At 46.7% G+C, this 14,213-nt stretch overlaps 1 protein-coding gene across 10 annotated transcripts in view; it reads left to right on the forward strand.

Annotated features, from left to right (window-relative positions):
* Positions 1-14,213, forward strand: part of ZMIZ1 (zinc finger MIZ-type containing 1) — a 350,182-nt gene that overhangs the window by 7,884 nt on the left and 328,085 nt on the right. For 4 of the 10 annotated variants that reach the window (XM_085064019.1, XM_085064017.1, XM_085064024.1 and 1 more), the window contains exon 1: positions 1,901-2,106. The exons of 2 other annotated variants lie outside the window; for them this stretch is intronic. The gene's annotated coding sequence lies outside the window, so the exon portion shown is untranslated. Of the gene's footprint in view, positions 1-1,482; positions 1,625-1,897; positions 2,107-14,213 lie in introns of those variants that run through there. 4 more of the 10 variants (XM_085064025.1, XM_085064031.1, XM_085064020.1 and 1 more) reach the window with 3 other exon arrangements.

Below are 14,213 nucleotides of genomic sequence, written 5' to 3' on the forward strand. Positions count from 1 at the left end.
CGGGCAGTGCCAGAGGGACCCGCCGGCGGCCAGGGGGTGCGAGGCGGGGGGCGCGGTACCGGCACCCCTCCCTTGCATCCCCCGGGCCGGCGGCGGGGGCCCCTGGCAGCGCCCCGTGCGCCTTTAAGGGGCGGCGGGCGGGCGGGCTGGCAGCGGCATTGTTCCCTGACGTCACCGCAGCCTGTGCGGCGGCGGCGGCGGCGGCTGCTCTCAAACTTGCCTTTGTTATTCGGCGCTCCCCGGCTGACACCGCGGCCGCTCGCAAAACGCGGAGCCGGAGCGCTCCGGAGCGGCGGGACGCGCCGCCCGCCACCGGCTGGCCACCCCCGCCGGGGCACGGCCCGCCCGGGGCTCCCCCCGCAGCGCTGGGGGACGGGCGGCCACCGCTCTCTCTCCGCGGTGGGGGCGGCGGCGGGCGCGGAGTCCGCAGGACCCCCCCGCGCCCCCAGGCGATCGGGGGGCGGCTGGAGGCACGGGGAGATCGGCAGGGAAAGGGGTCTTTTTTCCGGGGAAGCCACGAAGGCGCAAATGAGCGGGGCGGGGGCCGCGCCGGGGGCACTGCCCTCGGGGGGCGGGCGGGTGATGCGGCCCCGCTACCGCCGGCCCCGCGCAAATCGGCGCGTCCAACGGCGGCGGACAGGGGCAGCCCTGCGGGGAGACCGGCGTGGACCGCGGCGGTAGCGCTCCGTTCCGCCTGCTCGCAGCTGGAAAAAAAAAAATAGACAATCCTCCCCCTTCCCCGAGCGATCCGACATCCCTTTACAGTCCCGATCGTTCTCCTCCTCCAACAACAAGACGAATGTGACCAGCGAGAAGCTACACAGTGCTGTTTAAATTGCTTATCTTAATTGCATAATCTAACAAGCCCCGTTGGAGCAGGGATGAATATATTAGGCTTATTAACAACTCATCATAAAATATTGATTGTCCTGGAAGTGTTTTATCAAGGGGAAGAGAAGTCGAGGGAGATGTTTTTTAGCAGATTGGTGCTCGTCTGACAAGGACGGTTTCTTCTTATTTTCTCCCTGGAAATCGGGCTGGATTTCCTAAGGAGCACAGGGGAAGAAAAACCAGCAAAAAAACACGCCCTATTGTTAGCGCCGGGGGCCGCGCTCCGGGCGGCGGGGGGGCCCCGGCCCCTGACCGCCCCCCCGCAGCGGGGCCGCCTCCTGGGCCCGCCCCGCCGGGCACCGCCGCCCGCCCGGCTTCCCCGGCTGAGCGGGGACCCCCGGGAGAACCCCGCTCCTACCTGGGTGGCGGGAGCTCCGGGCTCTGAAAATAACAGCGGCCCCGAGGGTGGCAGTGGTGGCAATAAATGGAGGGGGTTGGGGGGCTGAAGTGCAATAACGGAGCAGCGGGATGTCTCGGCGTTCCCATGTAATCCCCCTGCCCGCCCGGTAGTTCCTTCCATGCCCGTAAAAATTCTCTATTGAAGACGACAGAGAAGGAGACACCTCATGCTTGAGAGTGCGTTGGGTCCAGGGTGGTTTTCCCCTATTTAATAATACAAAAACACCGAAGGGAGGATAGATATTCTCCAGCTTTCAGTTTCCAGAGTGGAAGGGTTTCCGAGTGCCTGGTATTCAGGAAGACTAAAACGAGAATCCCCGCCTTAAAAGACACTGTAAGACAATATTTGTATTTTAACTCTTATCTAAGATTAAGTTGGTGTGATTTGGGGGGGTGTGTGTGTTGCGGGGGGAGAGGGGAAGGGAGAGGGCGAAGGGAAGAACATCCCTGTAGGAGGCAGCTCCCTTTCAGATAGGAATCTGGGACAGATTTTGCCAGCAGCCACAAAGCATGGCCCTTTGGTAATAGAATAGCCAATGTAATTTGACACTTCAACTTGCTGTGCTCTCTGCTAGTTGATTCACTTACTCACCCACTAACATTGAGCTCCTTTTCACTGTCTGTGGGCAAGGGGAAAAAAGGGGGGGGGGAGGAAGAAAAAAAGAAAGCAGGGGGAGAAGGAAGAAAGGAGGGGAATAAACAAAATTATATATTTAAAAATACCCGAGTAGAGCTACAAATCAGTTGGGGAAAGAGGATTTTGCCTGCGTTCTTCCTTATTATTTTGCTGCTGCAAGGCTGCTTTGCAATCCGTAGGTAAGTTTCGCGTCTATTTGCGCTCCCTGCTCGCACCTCCCCGTTCGCGGCCGGGCAAGGGTTGCGTCTCGGCGGAGCAGAAACAATGGAGCGGCCACGCTGGGGAAATAGGTGTACAGGGAGAAAAAAACCAAAAAACAACAACATATTTATTCTGCAAGAGGAGAAAATGTGCGGAGACTTCTTAAAGGGGCAGGCTGTCCTCGCCGAGGGCGCGGGGCGAGGGCGGGCGAGGAGCCGCGGAGCCGGGCCCGGCGGCGGGGAAGCGGCTCTAGCCGGGCAATGCCCTTCCCGGGCCGGCCGCGGGGTCGCGGAGGGACCCGGCCCGGGGCGAACTTGGAGCGGCCGCGGCGTGAAGCGGCCGGGCGTCGGAGCCGCCGCAAGCACAAAGGGGGCTGCGGGGGCCGGGGCGGCGGCTGCCCCTGGCCGGGGCGAGCGCCGTCGGGGCGGGCTGGAGCCCCTCAGCGGGGCCGGGGCTGCGGCTCGGGGCGTGCGTGCCCGGCCGGCCGTGTGTGCGTGCCCGGCCGCCCGTGCGGGGCTTGGGAGACGCGTGGGGAACCTTGCGCCTGTCCGCCGGGCTCCGGGAAGCTTGCCTGGGTGTAAATTCCTTGTGTCTGGGTTTTGAGAGCCAGTTGGGACCTGGGCCTCTCTCGCCAGGCAGGAGGAAGGAGCAGCCCCCCTCCCTCCCCCCGGTGCATCTGTCCAGGAAGCCGCCGGGCGGAGGGGAGGGGGCGCGGGGGCAGAGGGCCGGGGGTGCCTTGCCCTGCACTGCCCTGCCCTGCCCGGCCCGACCCGGCCGGAGCTCGCCCGCCTTTGTGCGAGGGGAGCGGGGGAAGCGCGTCCAGGGGCGGCCGGCGGAGCTGTTCGCGGGGAGAGGGGGAATGGCAGACAGTTAAAAGACACTTCAGGAATGTAAACATAAAAATAGGAGCCATCCAGCCACGCTCTTATCCCCCCCACCCCCCCGCGGGGCTCGGGATAGCACTCTGGGCTGGCGCGGTAGCGGGGAAGGAGTACGGCAGCCCGAGACAGGGGGAGGAAGTTGTTACTATAATCGGTGTTTTAGACTGTAAACTTTGTTTTGCACGTGTAAAGTTTAATTTCGGTGCCGCCTCGGAGGCTGCGATGAGAGACACGGGGCGGCGCCTCGGGGGTTCCCCTCGGAGTGCAGCCCCCATCACCGCCTGTGCTAAAGGTGGGAGCTGCCCGGCGCTGGCAGCGTGACCCCCGCATCGCGGCCGAGCCGCTTTTGTCTGGGGTTGCCAGGGTCCCGCAGCTGCACGAGCTGGTGCAAATTGCGGCTGTATCGTCAGTTTATCCAGACCGAAGCAAACTTAAGGCATAGCTCTGCTGTGTCGCCCGATCGTGCGCGGTGTGTATTTTTGTGCTTCAGTTAATAATCTGCAAACGGCTTAATGGCTCTGTAGTGCCAGAGGAATTGGTTTTCTCCATTTACTTCAGCAGGCCTGAGTGAAGCTGGTGTTCTCACTGCTTTTTTCAATGCATTGACACGAGAGAAGAGGATTTAACTTGGCAGCCTGAACAAATGCTCTATCAAAGGTTTCCTAAGAGACAGTAGGAGTGCTGGGGTGATGAATGACCTGGGGTAGTTTTAGGGTGCTACCTATGCAAGCTTTCTTTTAAATATGAAATGGCCATTTAAGGCTCTGAATAAAACTGTGCACATCAGAAAGGCGACAGGCTTATAAAATTTAAAAGGGCAAAAGCCCATTAATGCTGTGGCAAAGCTTTGGCTCTCAGCTCTGGTTGAGTAGTTCCAACTGCCGTGAAGTGCCAGAGCTTTTAAGGAATCTTTAGCAACAGCTTCTCTCTAGCTGTGGAACGGACCTTGGCCTTGCATGCTGGAAGTTTAATGGTGCAACGTCTCCTCTCCAGGCAGGGAAGGAAAGGCGAGGGCAGCAGGCAGGTGTGAGGGCATTTGGGTGAAGCAAAATCAGGAAGGGGGGGAAAAAAAAGCTGTATGCTGGAATGTATGGCTAAAATTACTGGTGGGAACCTGTTCACATTACAATACTGGGCCGGTAACACGGTACAGTGGGTAACTCAAGAATATTATTGGCACCAGCAGAAAAGTTTCACAAAGGAGCATAGCAAAGCTAAACACCTTTGGGAGAAGGATCCCTCTGAAAAACGTAGTTGGTCTCGGATTCTGAGCTCGACTTCCTTCTGTTGACTGGGGAAAATGTACTATGGCATCAATCTTCTCTTGGCGGGGCCTGGTGCAGGTCTGTGAATGCCAGAAGACTTGGTCTGACCTTTTTCTCTTCCAAGCTGAGGATGTTGAAACACCAGCCATCAAACAAAAGAGACATTGAAAGCAAGATCTGCAATGGAGCACGTGTGACTTTGAGGCTAGCTGAGTACATTTGGTGGCCGTTTTCCTCAGAGTTTGGGGTGGGGAGGAGGAAAAAGAAAAGGTTGTTTATTTTTATAATGGGGCTATGGAAAACCTGACTTGAAATCCCATAGTCAAGGACTTTTTTTCTTTTTAAACGTTGTCTCCAAGTGCCTTGATTTTTGCTCTTTTTTCATATGTATCTATAATTGCTACATTACAAGAGAAGGATTATTTTTCCCCATAGGTGCAAGGAGGACCAGGAATTTTGCAGAATCCACTGCATTTAAAAAAAGAAAGAAGCTTTAAAAAAAGAAAAGTGTTGTTAGGATTATGTTTTAAAACAATGAAGAATTTCCTGAGATTGAATTGACAGGTTGTGATTTTTATCTACTCAAGATAACACTACCTCGAAAGGTGGCTGATTTCAAGATTATTCTGTAAATTGTAATTTAAATTTACTTTGGGCTTTCCGAATTTAAAAAGAACGCCCTTGGGACCAGTTGATATAGGTATCTAACCTGCCAATTACATTAATGTCAACATGGACAGATGCTTTTATTGTTTGCATTGTTTACAGATCACAATACCTTAAATAAACGTAGATCATGATTAGAAACAATAATTGAGTCTGTGGCAAAGGATCAATGAAAACTTTGTTTCAGGAAAGAAGTGAGTTGCTGCGTATACGTACAAAAAATGTTTTGTGCTCTCTGAGATGAAATAAAACTGCCATCTTAGTATGGTGTACAGTTCTGTCTTTAGAATATTTTAAGAAACCCACAAAAGATAATGGATCAGTTTTTGCAACATCTGAATGATTTCTCCTGTACGACTAGTGGAAAGGCAAGGCTCTGTAGCATAGTTCCATTCATAACTTTTCTTGGGAGTTGCTTGCCCTTTGCCCCAAATCTCTTCCACTTTTATGGGCTCCAAAGGTTTTCTGTTGGAGAAAAAAAAAAAAAAAGCCAAACCAGAACCAAACCAACACCCCAAACCCTCATGGATGGCAGTTACATCACTGGTACTATAGTTGGAGACAATGTTGGCTGGGTTTTAGCAACTTGATGTTTGTACTAGCAGCCTGCAAAGCCTGGTTTCTCTCCTCAAAAGGAAGAAAAATAGATCTGAGAAAGGAGAAAGAGTTGGAATTCCTTTTGCCTTCCACAGTGTTGTTGATACATTTCAGAACAACAGGGATCCAGCCTTTTTCCAGTCCCAGAGAAGATAATGTGACACTGAGAAATGGAGGTAGTGGCTGGCCAGGAACTCGTGGTGCCTGCTGTGCTGCTCTAACAACGTGGGTGATCAAATGCTGCAGGAGGCGTGTGCTTGGATTGTTATGGCTTTACCTGGGAAGCCTGTTTCTCATAAATAAATAGGACTGCAGTTAATGCCTGTGGTAGCAAATTTGACCACTATGCAATTGGCTGATTTGTTCGCTCCTAGTTAGACCAATTTTTGTGAAATCCTATCCTGTATTACAGCAAAGCAGTGAGAATATTGCTGAAGAGTTTAGAGTTTGTTTAAGCTTGTTCCTGTCAACCGCCTGTTGTGGGACAAGCAACACAAGCCCTCTTTATCCATTTAGGTGTGTTTTATGGGAAAACACAGTAAGCAACACATCAATATAGACCACCACAAATAGACTTCCTGCTCAGATATTGTATGTTTTCCTTTCACCCAATTTATGTCTTCACTCAAAGTGTATAGAATCGTTCCTGCTGATGACAAGTTGACACTGTCAGTGGTATTAGAAATAATTTCTGCTTTAAAGCAGTCTTTGGCTTTAAAACAAAAGGTTGTTTTGCCACATTGATTTCCCCCTCCTCCCTTCTTGCTATAAAGCAGAAAATTCTTATGTAGCAATTTCCAGTTTCTTTATTTCCATTGGGTTTCACATGATCATTAACATTCAGCTTGGCTAATGTTAGAGTGTTTTAAAGAGAATATAGTCTGTTAGTGAAATGTCCAGGCAATGAGTTGTAATGGATCTCCACAGCTAGACTGTTGGAGGCAGTAGTGTATTATGAGAGTAGGAGATGGCCTTACACTTGTTACGTGTTATTTTTGGTTCTAATAGTTTAAGATACACTGAAGTCTACATTGCCTGCAAAGATGAAGTTTCCTGGCTTCAGTACAGTGCCTCTGCCCTTCATTTTATGGAGCAGGGCAGATTTCTATGGGTATTAGGTATTCAGTGGAAAAAACAAAGTTGTTCTTAGACAGACAAAATCACTTTCAATCTCATTTCTCCTGTACGTGTCAATAGAAATCAAGCTACTCCACAAGGAATGACTCATTCTTTAAAAGAACTTTCCCTTCTGATGGCTCACGTAGGTGATCGGTCATTCTGGAATACCTATAGTTTCCTTCAGTTGCTTATACATTTTAGTTCTGTAGCAGAGGGCAGAGGAAGTAATTTTTACTCCCATAGTGAATCCTGCAACAGCCAAGCAGTCCTTTCCAGTGGGTGATGGTTGATGCATTTTTAAATAAGGTTTAGGATCTAGTGAAATACCTGAGCTTGGAAAGAGACTTCTGTCCTTTGTGTGGATCATTCAATAGATCAAGGTGGTTTGTGTTTTGTCTAGTGTACTAATATTGGGTTAGTCACATACAACCCACCACATTAACATGCCATTAACATAAATGTGGGAAACATATCCCCTGGTTGGTAATCCGGAGTTTGTTTTGACTCTGCAGACCAGCTTTGACTTGATTCCCAAAGTGAAGCAGGAATGCTACTGGCTCAATACCAGGCAGGGGGAGGGAGAATAAGAAATTGCTCAAAACCTATTAACATGCACAGTGCTACAAAACTGTGGAAATTTCATAAAAATGTAGGAGTTTATTACCTCTACTGCTCATTGTTAGTCTATATTAGAGGTTTCTTATTAATTTTTTGTTTGTTCGTTTGTTTATCCTGGCTTATATGTCAGTGGATGGCAGAGACCTGATTTATAACTCTTGTCGTCATCCTAAGACATCCCCTTCAGTCCTGCGAAACCTATCCAGGCAATCCTCCAGCTGCCTGATCCATAGCCAGTTGTGTTACCATCTCCCTGTAGGGCCATATGCCAGTTTTTTGGTAGTCAGTATTGGCTGTGAGCACAGAGGGACTGCGGTTACTGTAAGCCTTTTTTATTTCCAGGGAAAAGCAGCACCGCTGTGGGCCTGGCTTCAGAAAGGGAAAGAACTCTTAACATATAGACAATACATACGTGTTGTCAAAGATAGCACGAGAATGAAAGCCACTGAATTGATGCATTTGATAGTGCCATGTAAAACCAATATGGAAATTGCTGTCTTTATATGGTTTTCTTCAAATCTTAGTTGTTCTCACGTTCTCAACTCTGCCTGGTAACTGGTAAACTCTTCTGGTGACTTGGTTTACTAGTTGGCTGGGTCCAGACAGCGTTAACTGGAGAATACTGACTGCTTAATCTAATGCTTGACTGTGGGGAAACTGCTTCATTCATACAGCAACTCTTTGTGCTGTGAAATACCATTTGTCATCTTTGCTGATTAGGTAAAAACATATGTTTAGGAGTCAGAGAAAAAGCAATACTTTGACAACAAGTTTGTGTTGTCTTTGGGATTCATGTAGTTTTTCATTCATTTGAGATTCAGGGCTCCGATGACTGACTGGCTGGCACAGTGAATGGTATCTGTCTTAGAGATTTCTAGATACTCTCATAACTAATCAGAAAGCATTATTTATTGGGACTGCAGTGACATAGATATATGACAGAATACTGGGGGCTTCAATTGGCCATTTAGTAGCAAAACCAGCTCCCTTGATATGTATCTGCTTGTTTCTTGGCTACATTCCTGATTCCCTCTGAGAACAGTGGAGTCTTTTAGGCTGCTCTGAAATACACACCTCTGTATCTCCATCAGTAAATTCTGCAGTGCAGGTTTCTCTTCTCGTGTTTTTGCACAGCCATTCCAAAAACAGATGAACTGATCTAATACTGGTTTACTGTGTAAATAAGGGCACCATGGGATGAGGGAGAAGTGTGAGACAGTGTCGAGGCTGACACTGCTGGGCAGTTGGTGCTTGAAAAGCTTTGAAATTGGCCTTCCTGGAAATTGTCTGGTCTCGCACTGACCAAGGGGGTTTCCTTAGTCTACCTCAGCAAAGGCAGAAGTCATCATAAGCTTGTAATGTGTTTTTATGACTTTGATTTTGTGTGAAACTCAGACCCTTCCCCTGTGCTGCTCTCTTGGACATGATTGTTGTCCAGCAGCCACCTGCTAGATGGGCATTCTCCAGCTCAAAGATTACCATCTGCTTTTGGTTATTTTAGTGGTGTTAGTGTGTGATGAGCATGAGGGGAAAAAACCCACCATGAGAGAGTTAAGTGACAGGGAGAAGAAGCTCAAGCCTTGAGTTGCAGGACTCCCACCCCTCCAACTACAGCCACTTTCTTGAGGAAATGAGAGAAATTCACCAGCCTGCTGTCCTGCTGTGTCTGTGTCCAGTTTGAACAGCACTTCTGTTCATGCAGCCAGAAGGTGGAATGCCTCCACAGATAATGTGGAAACAAGAAATACCTTACATATCATTGCTTTCACATAAACCTTAGTTTTCCTTAATATTGCACATCTCTAAGGTCTTGGCTATTGTAAATTACAAGAAGAAGCCTTATAAATATGAACATTTTCTTAGAGAATGCATTTGCTTAAAATACATGGCAAAATAGAAGTTCCTGCAGCTAGACTATTTTGACAACCAGCACTGTTATTGTTTCATTTTAAAACCATTATATATTCATAGAAGAATGGAAGAGCTATTTGATTATGTCCCTCTGGCCTGACAAATTGCATGCACCCCCCCACTCACCCTGGAAAAAAAAAAAGGCAGGAAAAAAGCTTTGAAAAGCAGTTTTGGAGACTTTGTTGACACTGAATTCTTGGAAGAGCAATTTGTTTATATATCTATCCACAGATGAAAGAGAGAAGGGTTTATTATCCCATAGGTTTGCAGGTGAAAAGAGGAATGATGTGGTTGTCAGGCAGTCTACTCAGTCTCTTAGTGTCCATCTTGTAAATTCCATGTTTGTCTAATGCTTATAACTCTTTTCCCAGCAGTGGGATCACAGAATTTAACTTGTTTACAGCTGTTTTACGGCTTATGTTTAGGTCTTCCTTACAGTAACCCAAGGCTTTCCTCAAGCCTTTTCAAGTAAAGCTTCTCTTCTCCTCTTAGTTGATACGCTTTACATTTAATTAAACTTTTTTTTTTTTTTAAGCTGGAATGCTTGTTCTAAAGGACTTCAGGCCAGTAACAGTTGTCCTGTACATGCTTTTGGGATCCTGACTATCTGCATGCTCAGTTCACTGTCCTTTAGGTGCTTTACAAAACCATGAAACCTTGCTTTTCTGTTTCACAGAAAATCAAGACATGGCAGTAGGCACATATGTGCAGATGTGGATGGCAGTTCTGTGACTGAAAAGGTGCATTCAATGTGTGTTGCATTATCAAGGCTGTTCCTCTACAAACTAGTGCTCAACTAGATCCCATTCACCAATCTCTTCTTTCTTGCTTCTGAAATATCCACTCTGATATGTCTCAACTGGTGAGACTTAAAGCAGCTTTCAGTCCTGCTTTTAGATGTTTGTTTCAGGAGCTGTATTTGAGTCTTTGCTTGTTCTCTCAAGTCTGAGATTTCTCCAGAAATTTACATCACTGTTTTAAAAAGTATTGGGTTGCAGTACAGCTGGAGTTTGATACCATTAGAGATGAGAGCCTACTGGCTTTCCAAATGAATGCGTAGCTTTGGCTTTTGGCACTGTAATACTCTGACATCTCTCACATTAAAATCACAACAGTATTATGTAAGGAGAAGTTATTTTGGGTCACTAGCTGAGCCCTCTCAGACTTGGTTAAATCAGCCTTGCAAGTTAAAACTCTTGGGCTCCCATCTTCTTGCTGCAGCTTTTTGGCAATACAGGTATGTGTGTGCTGTGTCCTTTCCCAGTCATCTGCCCTCTGCTTTGCTCGGGCTGCATCACTGGCTCTGAACCTGCTTCTGCCACAGCCAATTCATGTGGCTGTGGGGAGCCCTCAGAGAGGAAGGGCATGCTCAGCACTGCTCGGCCCTGGCTTTCACTCCTCAACCCCAGCTGCTTTGAGGTGGGACTGGAAGGAAGGAGAAACTGGGGGGCTCTGTGATCCTGCTGCTCTGTGGCAGCAGGCAGACAGGAGTTGGGTGGGAAGGTGGATACCCAGAAGGGCTTCAAACTCCGCTAAACAAAGTCCCACCTCTTCAGTGGGCACTTGCTTGTTTATGTGTAACTCAGGAGTCACTGTATCATGTGGCCTTGTTATACTTTAGCAAAGGACAAGTGAAACAGCAGCTGTTGGTGACCAGCAAGAGACAGAGTACAGAGTTAATCCAGGAGAACCTTTGCAATGTTTGTTAATAACAAATACTTAAACCTCGTGTTTAGAAAAGGTACAGTTTGAATATTAAAGATGCCATAGTTGGAGTTGTGAGCATTATAAACGCTTCCTTTGGAGACCAGTCCTTGCATTCCAAGTGATTCTTGGGTGTGAATTACACATAAAGGGATGGCCATTCAGAGCTTGTTTATACTTCAGAAGGAATTAGCAACAGGACAGAAGATAAATATTTTAAAACATTGACATGAAATTCCTGTGTCCTCGAAGTCTGTACAACAGGGGGTGCAGAGCTGCTGGACTCCACTGCCGGTGGCACTGGCTGGAGCTGTTCAGGTTGGGAGCACGGAAAGGCCCCCTGGGGCACAGACCAGATGGTGCTCGGTGCTGCTCAGGCTTGGGTGAAGCAGTGGTTCTTTCTGCAAAGGGCAGGGCTGTGGATGGTTAGCGGTTCAGAGCTTTTTTGATTAAAATGGGTTCTGAAAATATTTGCAATCATTTTTGTTCTGGCTGTATTCATGGCAGATTGTTCTTTTGTAAAGTAACCAATCGAAAAGCACCTGGGAGGTATGGGGTCTGCAGGGGAAAGAAGGACAAGGTCGAGGTGGCAGTGGTGGCTGCTGCTGGAGGGTTCAGAGCAGAGCTTTGAGGAACTGGATGGGGGGAAGCAGATTGATGCCTTAAATTCAGGACTGTGCTACTTGTCTTATCCTTAAGCAACGTTGTTTCATCCCCAGATAAATACAAAAAATACTGAAAATATAGAATTTATCTGTTGATGTTTCTTTTGTTAATGAATTGGTACTTGGAACATCTATTTTTAAGACTTCGGCATGTTTTCTCTTAGCTACCCTAGAGCATAGCTGCTCCCACAGAGTGCTGGTTGGTATGCTGCATTTAAGGCAGTATTTCGTAACCTTTGGATATCTGCCTTTAGCTCTCTGATGGCCTGTGACAGGTCCTTGCAGGCCCCATGCCACTGGAGTGTTGAACCAAAGACAGCTCTGTGTCTGTGTGCCCAGAGCTGGGAGCACCATGCATATGCAGGTAAACACATTAACGAGCTGAAATGAGGATAAAGTCGATGATAGTCAGGCTGCTATTGTGTGGTGCCCAGGCTCTGCCATGGTGACTAAGACGCTGTGATAGTTTCCTTATTGGCCACCATCTGTCTGCTCCTGGCTGGAGCTTCTTGGCTGGCACTCTGCCTTCAGAGAGGGACCAGCGCTGCCTCTGTGCAGCACCCAGTGCAGGGAGTCTGGGCTAATGAAGGAGGCAACGATGGATGCCCAGCAGGTTTCTGGTCAGAGGTGTGTGATACACTTGTTTAATCACTTAGGGGAGAAAAAAAAGCCCATCTTCTGAGACAGTATTTCCAGTGTATTCTAAAAGGTTCTGCATCTGTATAAATTATCTACTCAATGCATGAACTTTTTTGCAACACCTTTTGTGAAAGAAAATTTTGTACCAATGCCTAATTTTAGAATATTAAGTGTTTTGAAAATTTCAACAAAACTTCAAATGTTTCTAGCAGTTTTATGGTGTCATATGATTTGAAATTCAGATTTAAAACTTTAAATTTGGTCACCCAAAAAGAAACAGCATGTCAGTGTGGATTCTTACTCATTTTTCTGAAATTGTACCTATGGCCCTCAGTACCTCTTTCTCAATAAAGAGAAATGTAGATCAAAAATACTTGTAATGTTGTCAGCATCTCATCCTAGCAATATCCCAGCGTATTAAATTATAAAATGAAGAAACAGTACATAGCCCCTGCCCTATAAAAAATAAAAACATATTCAAAAGTATATATTTACTCTAGTCATGCTCTTCAGTATTCATGAATTTATACCTTATTTTACTGTAGAAACTGGCAGCCAACATTACCTGAAAAGCCATTTATAGTAGAAACGAAAGATTGGAGAGTCAAGCTCCCGTTTTCACTGTTGCACCCAATTTAGAAAGATTGTGTAGTAAATGAAAGGTGAATGCATATACACCAACCTCTCTTTGTTTTTCTTCATTGTTTAATAAGGCTAAAATCCCCAAAAGGGAGAGGCAGAGATTCTTTGGCAGTTGATCTATTTGTGTTTTTAACATAAAATATTTTTAGCCTGAGATGCAAAAATACGTAATTTTGTGTTGAAAGAGACTGTTGATTCCTTTTATTTTAAACCCTGGATGAGAAACAAAATGTCAGACCTATTATAATGCAGCCCAGTAATTAACATATGTTGGTCTGCCTCTGCCAAGGATTTCTTATGAGTAATGCAAGTTGCACAAGTAGGGGAGTCAGGTGGTTTGTCAGTGAAGAATCATACACATGCTTGAGTGATCAGATCCTAGAGACACCATCTGAGGATAGAATGTGGATCTGTGTTTGAATCTAAGAACAATTATAGTTTAAATGACCTCTCAGCTGTGTTAAGTTGGGGGGGGGAAGAAGACAACTTCCTCTCCCTCCTTCCCCTGTTGCCAGTAAAATATTCTCTTGTCCAGTACTAAGACAAATGGGGATAATGATTCATGGAGGAAGTTTACATTTAGTTTTTGGGTTTATGGGGGGTTTTCTGTGTGGGGGTTGCGAGGGCTGATTTGTTTGCTTTTGTTTGCCCAATTTCTGAGTGACTGGAGTGAGGAATCTCAGGGATACTTTCAAAATCCTCTGACCCTGACTTTCAGAGACAGCTGTGAATTGCAGTTACATCAGGTGAGTGGCAGGTAGTTGGATGCAGCTTTTCAATTTGGGGGGGACCTTTCACCGCAGACAAGTGGAGTGACTTAGTTAAACTGAAAGTCTTCTCAGTGATCAGCACTAAGATACTTAATGCACATACTGCATGTACTCTCTATACATATGTTATGTCCACTCAAATAGCACATTCTGCAGTTAAATACAGGAAGGGGGTCAGGGAGTGGAGTAAGAGCTGAAATATAAAAAAAAATTAAAGTTTAAAAATGTGAAGTCAGCTTTTGCATGCTGTTTTCTTTTTTTTTTCCTTAATGAAGCATATATGACCAAATCTGACCTATTTTCCTAATAAATGTTATGGGAAAACAAATGGTATATTGTGGATTTAAATAACTAAAATATTCCTGAACTCTTAAATGTGCTGCAATTAGTGTTCTCTCTTCAAGGAGTTTTGTTTCTTAACCTGAAAGCAGGCTGTTGCACACCAGCAAATGGTTTGAGGTGGGCTCAGTTAGTGACTGCAGCTTCTGCACAACTCTCTCGATGTGACCCCATCATCTTGGCTGAAGGGACTGGAACATGGAGATATAATAGGAGCAATTAACATCTGTATATATTGCAAGTATTAACAACTTACAAAGACCAGAGAT

Source organism: Lichenostomus cassidix, chromosome 6 (genome assembly GCF_008360975.1).
Source record: "Lichenostomus cassidix isolate B80296 chromosome 6, HeHo_3.0, whole genome shotgun sequence".
Classification (NCBI taxonomy): Eukaryota; Metazoa; Chordata; class Aves; order Passeriformes; family Meliphagidae; genus Lichenostomus; species Lichenostomus cassidix.